Genomic DNA, 16,946 nt, shown 5'->3' on the forward strand with positions numbered 1-16,946 from the left:
TCGTACAGTTGCACTCCTGAATCTTTTTCCTTCGCTGGGATAACCGGCGTCTTTAACACTGTTTCCTCCTTCTGTAACTCCTTCTCGCACACTTTTCCAATTACTTTTCCACTTTCTTTCTCCACCACCCTTTTGTCTGCCTTCCTTCTGGCCGCGGCTTTCATTTCCACCTCTTCCTTCTTCTTTTTCTGGTTCTCTGGCGGCGGGCTCGCTCTTCCACTTTTTCTTTCCACCACCGTGAATCCCTCCTCCGCTGTTTCTTCTTCCGTCTCCACCTGTACTACCTGGTTCGCACTCTCCCGCTTCTCCGTCTGTTCTCTCTGTGGGAACCTCGCCTTCATGTGGCTTTTCTTCACACATGCAAAACATATAGGTGGCCTGTCCTCCACTATCACTCTCAAGTCGTCAGGCAGCACAATCTCCTCAACAATTCGATTTAAGCCTTCTATTGTTGCCTGGATAGTGAGCTCAATCTCGTATCCCCTGTAATTAACTCTTTGTGTCCTTGTGACCTTCAATATTTTGGCCTCATCCTTCATGTAGAACATTATGGCTGTCATCAGCCAGGTTTCTTTTAGTTCTGAGTGTGCTTTTCCTATTCGTACTCAGGTCACACGTTTACCACAGTATGAAGGCAAAAGCACCCACTCCTCCGATCTTATTGCCTCCGTCGAGTGTTTAATTGCTTCTTCCTCTGTCGCAAAGCGTACCTCCACGGTGGCATACTTCCTTCCTCTTATTATAAATGTTAGATTTTTTATACCTTTTAAACATTCCTCAATGTCCTCCACTGTCGCAATCTCAATCTTTCTCGTTGCAATTTTCATTGTCTTGAATACCATTGTTCTTTTTGTTACGTTGCTTGTCAGTTCTGCAGGCGGCGATAACTTCAATAACGTATCTCCTACTTTCTCCAGCAACCTCTCACATTCCTTCATTTTCTTTGGTTCTACCTTAATTTCAGTTATTTCCAAAGTTTCCTCTTCTATTCCTTTTCCAGTTGCGGCCGCATAACTGTGGCCACCCACTGGCGTTTTCTCCATCCCCTCCCCCACCAATGAGAAGAGAAAAAATAAAACAACAATTCCAACAATTCGAACAGTGATAATTAAGAAACAAATATTTAACACACTGACCTACGATAAAAAAACTCCGTTATTAACAGAAAAACCTCTACTCAACTCCTATTTCTTTATTTGGCACTACTGCCACAACACGGAGGGTACACTACAAAGACTGACACAAGACTACAATGAGGACAAAAAGCATAAAACGAATGAGAATGAGATGTTATATAAAAATGAAGAAATGAAATGGCTGCATGCGCCCCACTCCCATGCAGTACCATTTGAACGTTTATATACACTATTTACAATCGTTCAATTTTTCATTAGTTCTTTTTTTTTCTTAATCATCTTTCTTTTTCTCTCTTTTTTTCCATTAAATACTTTTACGTTATTTTTTCTCTTTTTTGTTCCTTTTTTTCTTTGCTTTTCCTTTTCTTATCAACAAAACAATTTTACTTACTGTTTTATTTTTTCTTCTTTTTAATACCTCATGAAAGGCTCCAAGTCTTTTAGCTCAACTACTGGTGGTAGGTGTTCGAACTCCACCAACAAGTCCTCGACGTCTAGACTTCTCTCTCTACATCTACGTATTGGGCTAGCCTACTTCATCGTCTGGGGGCGTCGACACAACATATACTTTAGCATAACAACTGATATTTATGTTCATATTTTCCTCTGCTTCTAGTTATGGCGAGTGGAGGTGCAATGGCCCAGTGGTTAGGGCAGCGGACTCGCGGTCATAGGATCGCGGTTTCCATTCCCAGACCAGGCATTGTGAGTGTTTATTGAGCGAAAACGCCTAAAGCTCCACGGGGCTCCGTCAGGTGATGGTGGCGAACCCTGTTGTACTCTTTCACCACAACTTTCTCTCACTCTTACTTCCTGTTTCTGCTGTGCCTGTAATTCAAAGGGTCAGCCTTGTCACACACTGTGTCACGCTGAATATCCCCGAGAACTACGTTAAGGGTACACGTGTCTGTGGAGTGCTCAGCCACTTGCACGTTAATTTCACGAGCAGGCTTCTTCCATTGATCGGATCAACTGGAAACCTCGACGTCGTAAGCGACGGAGTGCCAACAAACAAAAGTTATGGCGAACTAAACAGAAAATGTACATCATATAGACGTGATGCAGAGCTTGCAAAGAATATGTGTACAACGAACGTATAGACGAACAGATAGATGAGGATATAATGATGATGACGGTGATGATGGTGCACATCTTCGTCATCATCAAAACCTTCATCCTCATCGTTAAAATCTTCGTCGTCGCCAACGACGTCGATGTGGTCATCATCATCATTATCATCTCCACCACTAACATTACCATCGTAACCAACATCATCACCGTGTCCTTTATCATCATCATCTTCATCACAACCACCACCGCAGCAATCATCATCATCGTGTCCTCCATTATCAATATTATTCTCATGGAGCGTAGCATCAGCCTCCTCACCATCACCAACGCCATCGTTAAAACACCTCAGTACAGTGACCATCATCAAAATTGTCACGAACACGAACAACAGCAACAACAATAAAAAACAAATATGAAAATAAAATAAACAAGAAATACAAATAGAATTCAAGACCGCTGGAAAACTACAGATGCATAAAAACGAATATCAAAGCTAAAAAATATCAAGAACGAAATTATAGAAAATAAATAAAGACAAGAAAATGGCTGCAGAAAAGAAATATAAAACTACAAGTGAGCAATGAGGGAAAAAAAGCCAAACAAAACAAAGAAAATTAACTAATAGTTAAAACCAACCTCACATTAACTAAGTGTAAATATACTCTTGGGTCCACTTGGGCATCTTTGTTAGAGTACATACTCATGCATAGATAGACACACACACACATACATACATACATACCGTTGTGTTTGTATAAATATATATATATTTCTTCTCCTTATCTTTTTCTCTCTATGTATATATATATGTATATTTATATATTACACACATATACATATATACATATATATACATACATATACACACGTACATATCTACATACATACACACACACACACACACACACACACACATATATAGCTATATGTATATACACATATATATATATACATATATCAAGTTATATCTGTATGTTTATGCATAAACATGTACATGTGTCTGTAAATATGCAATACATATATGTCTTATATATATATATATATATATATATATATATATATATATAATATATACGTACATATGCGTGTGTGTATGAGTGTGTATGTGTATACAAGTAGACACATTTATGCATATATGTGTGTGTGTATGTGTGTGTGTATGTGTGTGTGTATGTGTGTGTGTATGTGTGTGTGTGCGTGTGTGTTGTATATGGTTATATATATGCTTATTTATACATATTTGTATATCTTTGATGTTATTTAGATATACACATGTTTGTATTTGTGCGAGTTTGTGCGTTTTTGTATTTGTACTTATAATTAACAATCCTATAAACTAATTACACACTAATGATCACTCAGTATGTGCCTGTGTTCCAGAGAAAACCTAAATATGATTAACTAATAATGTAATTGATATTTCTTTGATCGGGGCATAAAACAATCGAATGCAAATTACATGGCTGGTCTTGTTGTTATTGTTATTTAACCCTAAGTCAACCTTGATCAAACAGACATATGAGCAAAAGACGCCGGCTCAGGCGTAGCTGTGTGGCTAAGAAGCTTGCATTCCAACTATTTGATCTTAGGTTCAGTCCAAAGCTGCGGCATCTTGTGTGAGCGTGTTTTTCTGTTGCTTCAGACAGCCCGAAGCGTTGTGAGAAGAAGACTGAAAATGCATATATATATATATATATATATATATATATATATATACATATATATATGATGGACTCTCCCGTGTAAGTCGACGTATGTGGTATGAAGCCTGGTTCCCAACCATATGGTTCCGGGTAGTCTCATTGCGTGGTACCTTGGGCAAATGTCTCCTACTATAGCCTCGGAGTGACCAAATTTGGGAGGCGGATAGTGAAAGAAGTCGGTCGTAATATATATATATATATATATATATATACATATATACATATATATATACATATATACATACATATATAGCGTGAAAAAGAGTGTCTTGTACAAGAACACAACCTACTATCCGGTCTTTCACGGGAGTAACACTGTACCCACGAGGCCGCGCGCCCTAACTATATATTTACGAATGTGTACAGACACAGACACGCAAGTATACGCTCACGCGCGTATATATACATGTATATATATATATATATATATATATATATATATATATATATATAAATAAAGTGAGTGAGGGAGATAAAGAAACAGTGAGAGATAGGGATAGAGAAAGCGTGAGAAAGTAATTTAAAGAAGAAAAGATAGAGAGAGGAAGACCTAATTAAAAACCTAACTAGTTACGAAGATATTACAAATAAAAGGGTAAAGGAATATTAATTTATTAATGAATTAATAGTTTTTACCAAGCACTTCGGTATGTAAACACCATTATCGGTGAAGGAATTATTTAAAAGTTCTTGTAAATATATAAACATAATTAAGCAGTACTGCTATCTGTTGGAGTTTTAGCACTTCAGCTGCTATTTCTGAACTTCGGTATGTGGTGAAGCAACTGTTGCTGATCCCTTAATTATGCTTAGTTACGAAGATAGATAGATTGATTAATAGATAGATAGACAGACAGACAGATAGATAGATAGCTAGAAAACGAAATACACTATACTTGAATGAATTAATATTCTGTGTACACTGAGACTTGAGGTTCCTTTCAGTTCATCCTGTATGTGTGGTTTCCGTACAATCTTCAAGTTTACGCTAGATTTATATTGTAGTACGTTCACAGTATTTTTCTGTGAAAGGTGAAGCTGTTTATATTTCTACACCAGTATTCACGATGAGTTGGTTGTAAAGTGCTTCTGGGGTTTTTGATAATGGTTCATGAGTTGTGGTTCTATGCTGTCCAAATAACTGTAGCCGACTTTAAGAGAATTTTTATTTAATATTTTATGATAGCTATGTGAAGTGGGGAAGTGCGTATTCATGAAAAGAATTGCTTTGTTATTTTGGCAGACGTTTTCCCCTGTATTATTTCTTACATTTTCTTGTTCTGTGTTTTAGTACTTTTGGTGGCTTGTTCTATAAATTCACTCACTGAAACCGCTGTTAAGTATGGGGCAGCTTTATTAAATGTTTTCTTATGTGATAGATTAAATATTCGTCTATTGATATTACCTGTGATATATTTTATAATTATGGGAGAGTGGTTAGACTCCTTATTCTGTGTGTTTTTATAGCTGTTTTTTTTCTTGTAATGTTGGTATTTGCCTGTGTTTAGATCAAATGTTTTATCTAGAAAATTTACTATTTTCATGTTTGTGACTATCGTATTTCCTTCTTTCTTTTTCGGATGAGGCAAATCAATACGGTATCTGAAGCATAGAGTAGAAAACATCCGACGATAAATTGAAGTATCACTGTAAAGGCAAAACTGCATAATATTCGTGGTAGCCATTGTATTTTTGAGTAACGTCAAGCTTTAAACTATCCCATGTTCCTGCCAACACGTTGAACATAAGAAATGTTTCTTTTACAATATCTTTTACTTCTTTCACTCATTGGACTGGAGCACACCGTGAAGGACAGAGTGTCGTACTTAATGTATCGGTCGCTTTTTCTGAACCGATAGGTTACGAGGGCGTTCAGCATTAAAAAAAAAACAGCACTGGCTGCCAAGTGATGGTGGCGGTATAAACACAAACATAAAGACACCTAAACACGTCTCTCTCACTTTCACTCACTCTCTCTCTCACTCTCTAACTGAGAGAGAGAATGAAGAGTGTTGAGGAGCGATTTCTACCGACAGCCATTATTTCAAACCAGTTATCTACCTTAGTATAAAAGTCTCCTGAATGACATGTATACAAAAAGCCCAGGTTAGCCAAAGAAACGACTTCATTCAGACGCCATTCTGAGTAACCTCTATCCGTTTTAAAACTTGTTTTAGTCACTATCGTAGAAGACACTTGCCCAACGTGTCACGCATTGGAACTGAACCCAGAGCCGCATGGTTGAAGTTGTTGGCACTCCGTCACTTACGACGTCGAGGGTTCCAGTTGGTCCGATCAACGGAACAGCCTGCAAGTGGCTGAGCACTCCACAGACTCGTTATTTCACGTTGATCCAATTCACTCAGCTGAAAAAAAATGAGCTGTACCTGTAATTAAAACGGCCAGCCTTGTCACACTCTGTGACACACTGAATACGTCTGTGCAGTACTCAGCCACTTGCACGTTAATTTTACGAACAAGCTGTATCGTTGATCGAATCGATTAGAAAGAACCCTCGACGTAGTAACTGACGGAGTACAACACTCACTCCACCCCCCACACAACATAAATAGGTGCAGGTATAGCTGTGAGACTAAGTAGCTCGCTTTGCAGCCACGTAGCTTTAGGTTCAATTCCACTCGGCGACTCGTTGGGCAAGTGTTTTCTGCTATAATCCCGGACCGATCAATGCTTTGCAAGTAAATTTCGGAGACGTGTGTGGGTGCGTGTGTATGCTTGTATCCCCCCCCCCCACGTAACTGCCTGAAAACCAGTGTTCGGTTGTTTACGTCTCAATAACTAGGCATTTCGTCTAAACAGAATTAAGCAATAAGTATCAGACGAAATAAACAAGTGCTTAGCTTGATCTGTTCGGCTAAAACCCATCAAGGCGGTCACTTCTAGAATGGTCACAGTCCAGTGTCTGAACCAAGTGAGAGAGAAAAGAAAAGATACATATAACGTATGTACGTGTGTGTGTAGAGAGAGAGAGAGAGAGAGAGAGAGAGAGAGAGAGAGAGAGAGAGAGAGAGAGAGAGAGAGAGAGAGAGAGATTTACAAATAGATACATAGATATGCGTGTGTGTGTGTGTGTGTTTGTGTATATTTGTTTTGCAAGATTGGCTAAACTGGCAATATGACCATCCCCAAGTACAACAACATATATATATATATGCATATATATACATATACAGATAGATACATAGATATGCGAATATATATGTCTATATAAGCATATATATATATACATATACATACATACACACACATGTGTGTGTATATATACACACACACACACACACACACACTTATGTGTGTATATATACACACACACACACACACACTTATGTGTGTATATATACACACACTCACACTTATGTGTGTATATATACACACACACACACTTATGTGTGTATATATACACACACACACACTTATGTGTGTATATATACACACACACACACTTATGTGTGTATATATACACACACACACACTTATGTGTGTATATATACACACACACACACTTATGTGTGTATATATACACACACACACACTTATGTGTGTATATATACACACACACACTTATGTGTGTATATATACACACACACACTTATGTGTGTATATATACACACACACACACTTATGTGTGTATATATACACACACACACACTTATGTGTGTACATATACACACACACACACTTATGTGTGTACATATACATATATATATATATACATATATATATATATATATATATATGTATATATATATGCATCAAACTCGCAAATGCAATAACACAGAGAGGACTATAACTGCATAACTGCTGCAATGCAACACATCCGTATCTCGAAATCATACCCACACAAACATCACTCGAGTAATAAATCCCCTCAAACCACCACACACACACACACACACACACACACACACACATGCCCGCGCGTACCACAACCAGCACCACGCTGACATCAAAACATCGCACCAACAGCACAGCAGACCACAGCACGCTTTCGACAGAATTCAGACTTCTATGTAAGAATACGGTAGACCATACCACGCCATAGCCAACTTTCGGCCGGCCAGCCAGCCACCCACCTCCACTGCATTGCACCATACCTTATATTACAACATAACATACTATGCCTCCTGCACCCCCCCCCCCGCCATGATACCATCCCCTCCCTGCCAGCCTGCTCTGTGTTATATTGGTCCGCGGCACCTTTTTCACAATTTATGTGCCAAATAATAAAATATATGAGCCTTCCTCTCTATATACGCCTCTTGTACGCATATGTTCAAAAACACACACACACACAGAGGCACATAGATGCACACATATATATCATTATATATATACACATGTCTGTGAGAATATATATATATATATATATATATATATATATATACACGTATACATAAATACATACACATATATATATATATATATATACATGTGTGTGAGAGTATATATAGATATATATATATATATACACGTATACATAAATACATACACATATATATTTGACATTCGCATTCTAATACACAGCATATACATGTATACACACACACACATATATATATATATGTATATATATATGTATGTACATGTGTATGTATACATATATACATATACATATTCTTATATATATATGCATATATAGAAAGAAATATACTTATATATATATACATATAGAGAGAGAGCTATGTTGATATATAGGTATACATACAAATATACGCGTACACATATATACATACTTGCATAAAATATACATAAACACACACAAACAAATATATATACATGCTCACACGTGTATGCAGGCTACGCATATGGACAGCTTATAAAAGAAGAGGACACGTGCTGAACTGCTATTAAACGTATCAACTTCAAAGACAATATATGAAGGTATAGAACTGGTTCTAAACACGGACACAAGCATTAAGAGGCAGATTGAGAACGTAAAATGGGAAAGGAATGGAGAAAAAGAGCGATTGGATGGGGTGGTGGGAGTGTCTGTGAACGAGTGGGGGTGCTAGGGAGAGATTAGAGCAATAGAAAGGAAAGGCTGGTGGTGTTTTGAAGGAGAGTGAGAGAGAGGGAGGGAGAGATAGATAGATAGATAGAGAGAGGCAGTGAGTAAAATGCTTCTGTGAGATTGGTGTAGAATTAGGCGATGGTGAGATAGAGAGAGAGTTTATGACTGAGAGAAGGGTAGGAATGATCTTGGTGAAAGAGAGAGGATAGAGAGAGGTAGTCAGTGAAATGCTTCTGAGACGCTGGAGGAGAATTAGGCGAAGGTGAGATAGAGAGAGAGTTTATGAGTGAGAGAAGGAGAGGAATGATCTTGGTGAAAGAGAGGATAGAGAGAGAGGTAGTCAGTGAAATGCTTCTGAGACGCTGGAGGAGAATTAGGCGATGGTGAGATAGAGAGAGAGTTTATGAGTGAGAGAAGGAGATCAACAATATTCATGAGAGAGAGAGAGAGAGAGAGAGAGCGCACGTCTCTCTCTCTGTATTTCACTATCAATCCCTCACTCTTGTTATATGTATATCTGTAATGTTATTTCCGTCTTCATCTAACTTACTACCGTCTTTGCGAGCAACTCAGCTGTAGGGAGAGAATGCAGAAGGAGAGCAAAAGACGGCGTTTGAGAGTGAGTGATGTTCTGAGGAGAGAATAATAGCGAATGAGAAGGGATTTGGCAAAACCGAATATCTGTAAGTGTAGAACTAGGAAGAAGGGCGAGGATAATGATATTAAAGGGAGGGAGAGAGAGAGAGAGAAAGACAGAGAGAGGGGGAGATGGAGAGACAAAGAGGGGGAGCGAGACAGGGGCAGAATTTGAGAGAGAGATAGAGAGAGGGGGAGATGGAGAGACAAAGAGGAGGAGCGAGACAAGGGCAGAATTTGAGAGAGAGAGAGGGGGAGATGGAGAGACAAAGAGGGAGAGCGAGACAGGGGCAGAATTTGAGAGAGAGAGAGGGGGAGATGGAGAGACAAAGAGGGGGAGCGAGACAGGGGCAGAATTTGAGAGAGAGAGAGAGAGAGAGAGAGAGAGAGAGTGGGTGAGTGAAGGCCTATTGAGTAGAATAATGTCATGGATGAGACAGAGAGAGCTTGCGTGTGAGAAAAAAAGAGAAACAATGATGGAACGAGAGAGGGAGGGAGAGAGAGAGTGAGAAAAAGAGAGAGACAGACAGAGAGAAAAGAGAAAAGGAGAGAGAGTGTGTGTGTGTGTGTGTGTGTTTGAGTGATTCAGGTGTGGGGGGGCATCCAAGAGGAGAGCAAAATATATTAGTGAGGGTGAGTGTCTGAGAGTGAGATTCTGAGGAGAGAATACGGATGGAGAGCAAGGGATTTGGCAAGAGAGAGTAGCTGGAATTGGAGTGTAAGGAGAAAAGACAGACGGAGAGCAAAGCTGATGGCGAGAGATAGAGAGAAAATGTGTATTTGTCAATGAGTAATATGATAAAGAGAGAAGAGTCAAAGAAAATTAGGAGTAAAAGGAAGAAAGAGCGAGAGAAAGAGAGAGAGAACATGACATGTTGGGAGACCAGTGAGAAGTGCATAAAGAGAGTGTGAGTGGAGGTGAAGTAAGATACGGTGTAACTGAGTGTGATTGGGAGAGTTTGAGTATGGAATGGTGTAAATGATGTTGTTGTTGTTGGCACTCCGTCGCTTACGACGTCGAGGGTTCCAGTTGGTCCGATCAACGGAACAGCATGCTCGTGAAATTTACGTGCAAGTGGCTGAGCACTCCACAGACACGTTTACCCTTAACGTAGTTCTCGGGGATATTCAGCGTGACACAGTGTGACAAGGCTGACCCTTTGAATTACAGGCACAACAGAAACAAGAAGAAAGAGTGAGAGAAAGTTATGGTGAAAGAGTACAGCAGGGTTCGCCACCATCCCCTGCCGGAGCCTCGTGGAGCTTTAGGTGTTTTTGCTCAATAAACACTCATAACGCCCGGTTTGGGAATCGAAACCGCGATCCTATGACCGCGAGTCCGCTGCCCTAACCACTGGGCCATTGCGCCTCCACGGGAGAGTTTGAGTATGAAATGGTGTAAATGATGTATGTTGTTGTGTAAATGATAGGGTAGATTTGATGTGATTGAGCCACAAACTGAGAACTTGAGTATTGAGAATAACAAAGACGGGAGTCAATGAAATGAAGACGGATGTAACATTATAAAGATTTATGTAGCAAGATAGAGGGGTGTGTGTGTGTGTGTGTGTGTGTGTGTGTGTGTGTGTGTGGTTGCTATCATGCAAAAGTGTCGTAAGTCCAAAACGTTGCTTTTGCAGAAAACGAAAGAATAGTTTCACCATTCCGTTGTACTACACATTTTGATATCTTCGTATCTGAAGTAGCTGGAGATACGATAATTTGACCAAAAGAACCGGCTATGGCAAGCAAAAATAAATATTGAAAAACACGCATTTGGCCAAATTTGGACATACGACAGTTTGACATAAAAGCAACGATATGTATACATATAGGATGCGGTGAATAAACTATCGTCTAAATTACGCAAAAACCAAAATAACACTGACGTCTCATTTTAACAGATATATTTACCAAAATTACATAAAGATATCTTGAAATACTGAAGAGTAAATTTATTCAATAAAATTGACATTGGCTTCAACCATGGCCTCCAGACGACTTCGGAATCTTCTGGACGGTCTCCTTGTTTAAGTTAGTGAATGCTGCGAGTTTAGGTAAAATTGCACAAGGGCAGAAATTTTTTTGGGGAGGGGGCAAGTCGATTAGATAGACTCCTGTACGCAACTGGTACTTAATTTATCGACCCCGAAAGGGATGAAAGGCGAAGTCGACCTCGGCGGAATTTGAATTCAGAACGTAAAGTCAAACGAAATACTGCTAAGCATTTCGTCCTACGTGATAGCGTTTCTGCCAGCTCGACGCCTTCGTCTAATAACATAATGTAATAAATATACAATAACTGCTCAGGTTGTTTTAAAGCTATATTTCCGACTTAAACTGCGACTGAAAGAAAATGTGATTTTGTAGCCTCCTGAAAATGAAGTAGTTTAACATTGAGTGAGTAGATATATAGGAAGAAAGGAAGACTTACCAAGCAAGCAATTGGTACCAATTGAAGACATGGAATTTATATATTTAAAGATAATTTCCAGAATTACGGGAGTAAGGTGTGCAGAAATGAGGCTTGAAGTATTCAATGAGATCAACACCGGCTTGGTTAGTCCGTTCAAGAAACGTTTTCTCTCGTACATTCTCGTCGGCGTGCGTGACCTGAAAATCGTAAATGAGAAAAAAAAAAAAAAAAAAATCAAAGCAAACTGCATAGGATTTAGCAAAGCAGTTCGAATCAGGTTCGAATCATAAAATATCTGTCAGTTTAATCAAAGTTTTGCTTGTCATTGTAGACTAGACATTTTGCCTAAGCTTTCCTGGGTAGAATGATCACAAATGATGAAAAATGTGTTCTCTATTGAGTGCTAAATTTGGTTAGCACTTAGTAAAAAAAGGAGAATCCATCCCAGATGCCGGGGCTACTTCTGTAGAAAGTTTTGATCTATATTCGATGGATTATGAAGGATGTCATTTATTATGAAATGTTAAGCCAAAACGAATCAGTTAATTCGGAGACGTAACGTATTGTCGTCGATCGGAAATATTGTAGAAAAATTTTGTAGGAAAAGTGCCCATAAATGGTAACTTGCAAAGGAGAATTGCTATTAAACGGTAACGCACGATATTGATGAAGTCAGTCAAAGAATAGCTATGGCATTAAATAAGGAAATTTGCCTTATTCAGTGTATTTCTCTGACTTTGCTCCACCCGATATCATGGCAGTATTATTTACAATGAAAATAGTTTATTAATTGAGAAGAGGTTAAGACTAATATTGCTTCGAAACTTGAAAAATTGTACGCATGGGAATATGAACAATTTGCCAAACGGACGTGAATATGTTATTAATAGCGAGATATTGACTAGATATATCAATGAAGGTCAAAGAGGCATTTGTTTCTTTTTCCATTTTGGAACGCGTCCGTTGTAAGTGACTCAAAGGCAGAAAGTTCATGGATTGCAATTATCCATCTCACACCTCTGTTTCATTAGTGCTAGGCACAATTTTACAGCCGAGTGAATTTTATTTTACTTTTATGTTTCTATTTTTGTGCTTCTATTTCTCGCCCGTTTGTTCCACGGAAAACCTACTGGGTGTATATACATACATAAATAAATAAATAAATAAATACAAACGTGCATACAGACTACACCGACACACACACACACACACACACATAATGATCATGGTGCTTTATTTAACATTCTATATTTTACTTTTACTCTACAATGTTTATATATATACTTGTTGGCACTCCGTCGGTTACGACGGCGAGGGTTCCAGCTGATCCGATCAACGGAACAGCCTGCTCGTGAAATTAAACGTGCAAGTGGCTGAGCACTCCACAGACACGTGTAACCTTAACGTAGTTCTCGGGGGAGATTTAGCGGGAGACAGAGTGTGACAAGGCTGTCCCTTTGAAATACAGGTACAACAGAAACAGGAAGAAAGAGTGAGAAAAAATTGTGGTGAAAGAGTACATCAGGGTTCGCCACCATCCCCTGCCGGAGCCTCGTGGAGCTTTAAGTGTTTTCGCTCAATAAACACTCACAGCGCATGGTCTGGGAATCGAAACCGCGATCCTACAACCGCGTGACCGCGATATATATACTTACACACACATATACATACACATCCACGCGCGCGCACGCACATCTTTTGCTTGCTTCAATCATACGACTGCGACCATAGCGCGGTGGGGGAGGGGCACCAGCTTAAAAAATTTTTAGCCGAATAAATTGGCCTCAGTAATTCTTTAAAGCCTGATATTCGTTGTGGAAAACAAATACAGACACGAAGATACACACACACACTCATACAGATATATATACGGCGGGCTTTCAGCTTCTTATTTCTTTATTGCTCTTAGGGGCAAAACATAGAGGGGACAAACAAGGACAGACAAAGGGATTAAGTCGATTACATCGTCCCCGGTGCGTAACTGGTACTTAATTTATCGACCCCGAAAGGATGAAAGGCAAAGTCGACCTCGGCGGAATTTGAACTCAGAACGTAACGGCAGACGAAATAAGCATTTCGGTTGGCGTGCTAAAGTTTCTTGTTTCTTTATTGCCCACAAGGGGCTAAACACAGAGGGGACAAACAAGGACAGACAAAGGGATTAAGTCGATTACATCGACCCCAGTGCGTAACTGGTACTTAATTTATCGACCCCGAAAGGATGAACGGCAAAGTCGACCTCGGCGGAATTTGAACTCAGAACGTAGAGACAGACGAAATACCGCTAAGCATTTCGCCCGGCGTGCTAACGTTTCTGCCAGTTCGCTGCTTTCACTTTCTGTCTACTGTCAGCGGGCTTTCAGTTTCTGTCTACTGTCAGCGGGCTTTCAGTTTCTGTCTACTGTCAGCGGGCTTTCACTTTCTGTCTACTGTCAGCGGGCTTTCAGTTTCTGTCTACTGTCAGCGGGCTTTCAGTTTCTGTCTACTGTCAGCGGGCTTTCAGTTTCTGTCTACTGTCAGCGGGCTTTCACTTTCTGTCTACTGTCAGCGGGCTTTCAGTTTCTGTCTACTGTCAGCGGGCTTTCACTTTCTGTCTACTGTCAGCGGGCTTTCAGTTTCTGTCTACTGTCAGCGGGCTTTCAGTTTCTGTCTACTAAATCCACTGACACGCTCAAGGTGAAGCACAGCAGAACTGAACCCGGAACTATGTGATTAGGAAGTAAGCTTTTTACAACACAACTTCGCCTGCGCCTGTATGAATTTCTAGCATAATATATGGATTCAGATAATAGTCTGGCTATCACGGAGAGCTCTTCTTACTGACTTGGTTAATCCCAAGGATGTCATGTGGTTAAATCCACATATATTATTTACATTATTTACATTGCATGGCTATGTGTCCTCATCTTGTTTCTTGTTACCACAAAGAAATGGTCAAGCTAAGTAACAATCTGCTATGCAACAACTACCCCCAAAACATGCTATCCATTCCAATTAGGAAGAGGCGAGAGGATGAAACCCATAAAGTGACCACAGTCTGTCTACCCTATGTGAAAGGCCTCTCCGAAAAGATACAAAAGATATGTGGTCTATATGACATCAGGACAGTATTCAAGAGTAATACAACACTTTGCAAATATCTCCTTCGTGTAAAACCACCAATAGAAGAGAATGTTACCAAAGATTGCATGCACTCCATCCCATGCAGTTGTGGTAGGTTATACAAAAGAGAAACATACTGCCCACTGAAAATAAGGGTAGAGAAACATCGTAAAGCTGTGACACGAGATGTTAAAAAATCGGGTATAGCTGATCATGTACGGAAAAGCGGAGACCACCTCCCCCTGTGGGATGAAGTTAAAATAATAGACAGAGAAAACCACTGGAAAATACGAAAGCTATCAGGTTTATAAGCCCTAGAATTCACTCTACAATTGCCCACGGGTGTAGAGCGTAATAGTTAAAAGCGCGGACTACTAATGGGAGCGGACGATGTAAGCTTTGCATAGCAGAACGAGCAAGGATACCTAAAGATTCCCTGGGCTTAGATCTCTCTTAACCTCTAGACATATTATCTATAACCCCTGCCCCCATTTCAAACGCTACCTGCTGCAAGCATGGGAATTCGCATTCGTCGATTAGAGCTGGAAAAGTCCTTCAGGATTGGAAGCCGTCTGTGTAGAAATTACTTGTTCGCCACAAGATTTGGCAACTGAACCGGTCTAAGGGAGATAATTCGTCCTGATCAACGTTCAAACAGTCTTTTAAAAATTCTTTCTTGACAAATTAACTGACTGTAACGGTTTTCTACCTCCAGAGGGGTTTTCCACCTCCAGAGGGATTATATACCCTCCACCATTAGAGTCTGACGAATCGTCCATAGAGCTTTATGGATGCAAAATCATTGGTCACTCTATGACCGGATATGTATTTAACTGCATGTAAATACATTACTGCTCTATACTTTAGAATGTGCTTCTTTTTGGATATATGATCCAATGACAATCCATTCGCGACCCGGACACAGTTTCTTACAAAGACCGCCACGTGGTTTACGTTCGATAGCTGTACCAACGCTACGCGCTCTACATATTAACGATAGCCACTAAGTCTCAGATTACATGGAACTTTACGACATCAGTTATTTAACAAGTAATATTCCAACACCACCTAACGAGCATTATACAAAAATGCTGTTAGATGAGGTGGAAGGCGTATTTCTACCACCGAGGCACGCCACCGCCTGTGGCCAACACGTTCGGGATCAAGTCTAGGAGTTTCCCACCCAGAATTTAAAAAACTCGAACCTTCGAAATAAGATTCCGTAAGTCCTGTTCTCCTTTCCACCGCAAACTCCGTTTAGATATAACATATAAAAACCTCCGAAAGGTCCTTACATTTCTCGGACAAGATTATTACAACGAGGCCCTGGCGTCCAGTGGGTTTAAGGAACGTATCTCCCATATGCCCGGCTCTAGCACCCACAGAAGGAAGCACCGCCGGAACGTCGTTCGGTTTGACCCACTCTTCTCACTCAACGTCAAGACTTGTGTGGGGAAAAATATTCTTCAGTTTAGTAGACTAGAACTTCACGCAGACACTCAGATAAGTTGCGTACCCAACATGAAAAGAATATTGGTAAACACCCATAAAACGTGGAAAGAGGACCGTTGCTCATGCAGGGAGTACAATGCTTGCCCAGCAGGAGGCTAATGTCAGGCTGAAGGAGTGGTGTATGGGGCTGTGGTGGTACCAGGCCCAGCGACCAGAGTAATAGCAGCAGCAGCTTATTTTCTTGGGGATAAACATTACTTCTCTCACCCCTTATCCCTCTGTCCGTCTCTCTGTATATATATATATATATATATATATATATATATATATATATATATATATATATATATGTATTATTTTTTATTTAAAAGCAGCAGAAATATAACAAAAGACTGTTA

At 39.8% G+C, this 16,946-nt stretch overlaps 1 long non-coding RNA gene across 1 annotated transcript in view; it reads right to left on the reverse strand.

Annotated features, from left to right (window-relative positions):
* Positions 1-13,177, reverse strand: part of LOC128250916 (uncharacterized) — a 37,955-nt gene extending 24,778 nt beyond the window's left edge. The window contains exon 1 of the long non-coding RNA XR_016238512.1: positions 12,013-13,177. This is a non-coding gene — a long non-coding RNA (uncharacterized LOC128250916). The remainder of the gene's footprint in view (positions 1-12,012) is intronic.
* Between the last annotated feature and the right edge of the window lie 3,769 nt (positions 13,178-16,946).

This window comes from Octopus bimaculoides, chromosome 26 (assembly GCF_046866305.1).
Source record: "Octopus bimaculoides isolate indiv1 chromosome 26, ASM4686630v1, whole genome shotgun sequence".
In the NCBI taxonomy this organism is placed as follows: Eukaryota; Metazoa; Mollusca; class Cephalopoda; order Octopoda; family Octopodidae; genus Octopus; species Octopus bimaculoides.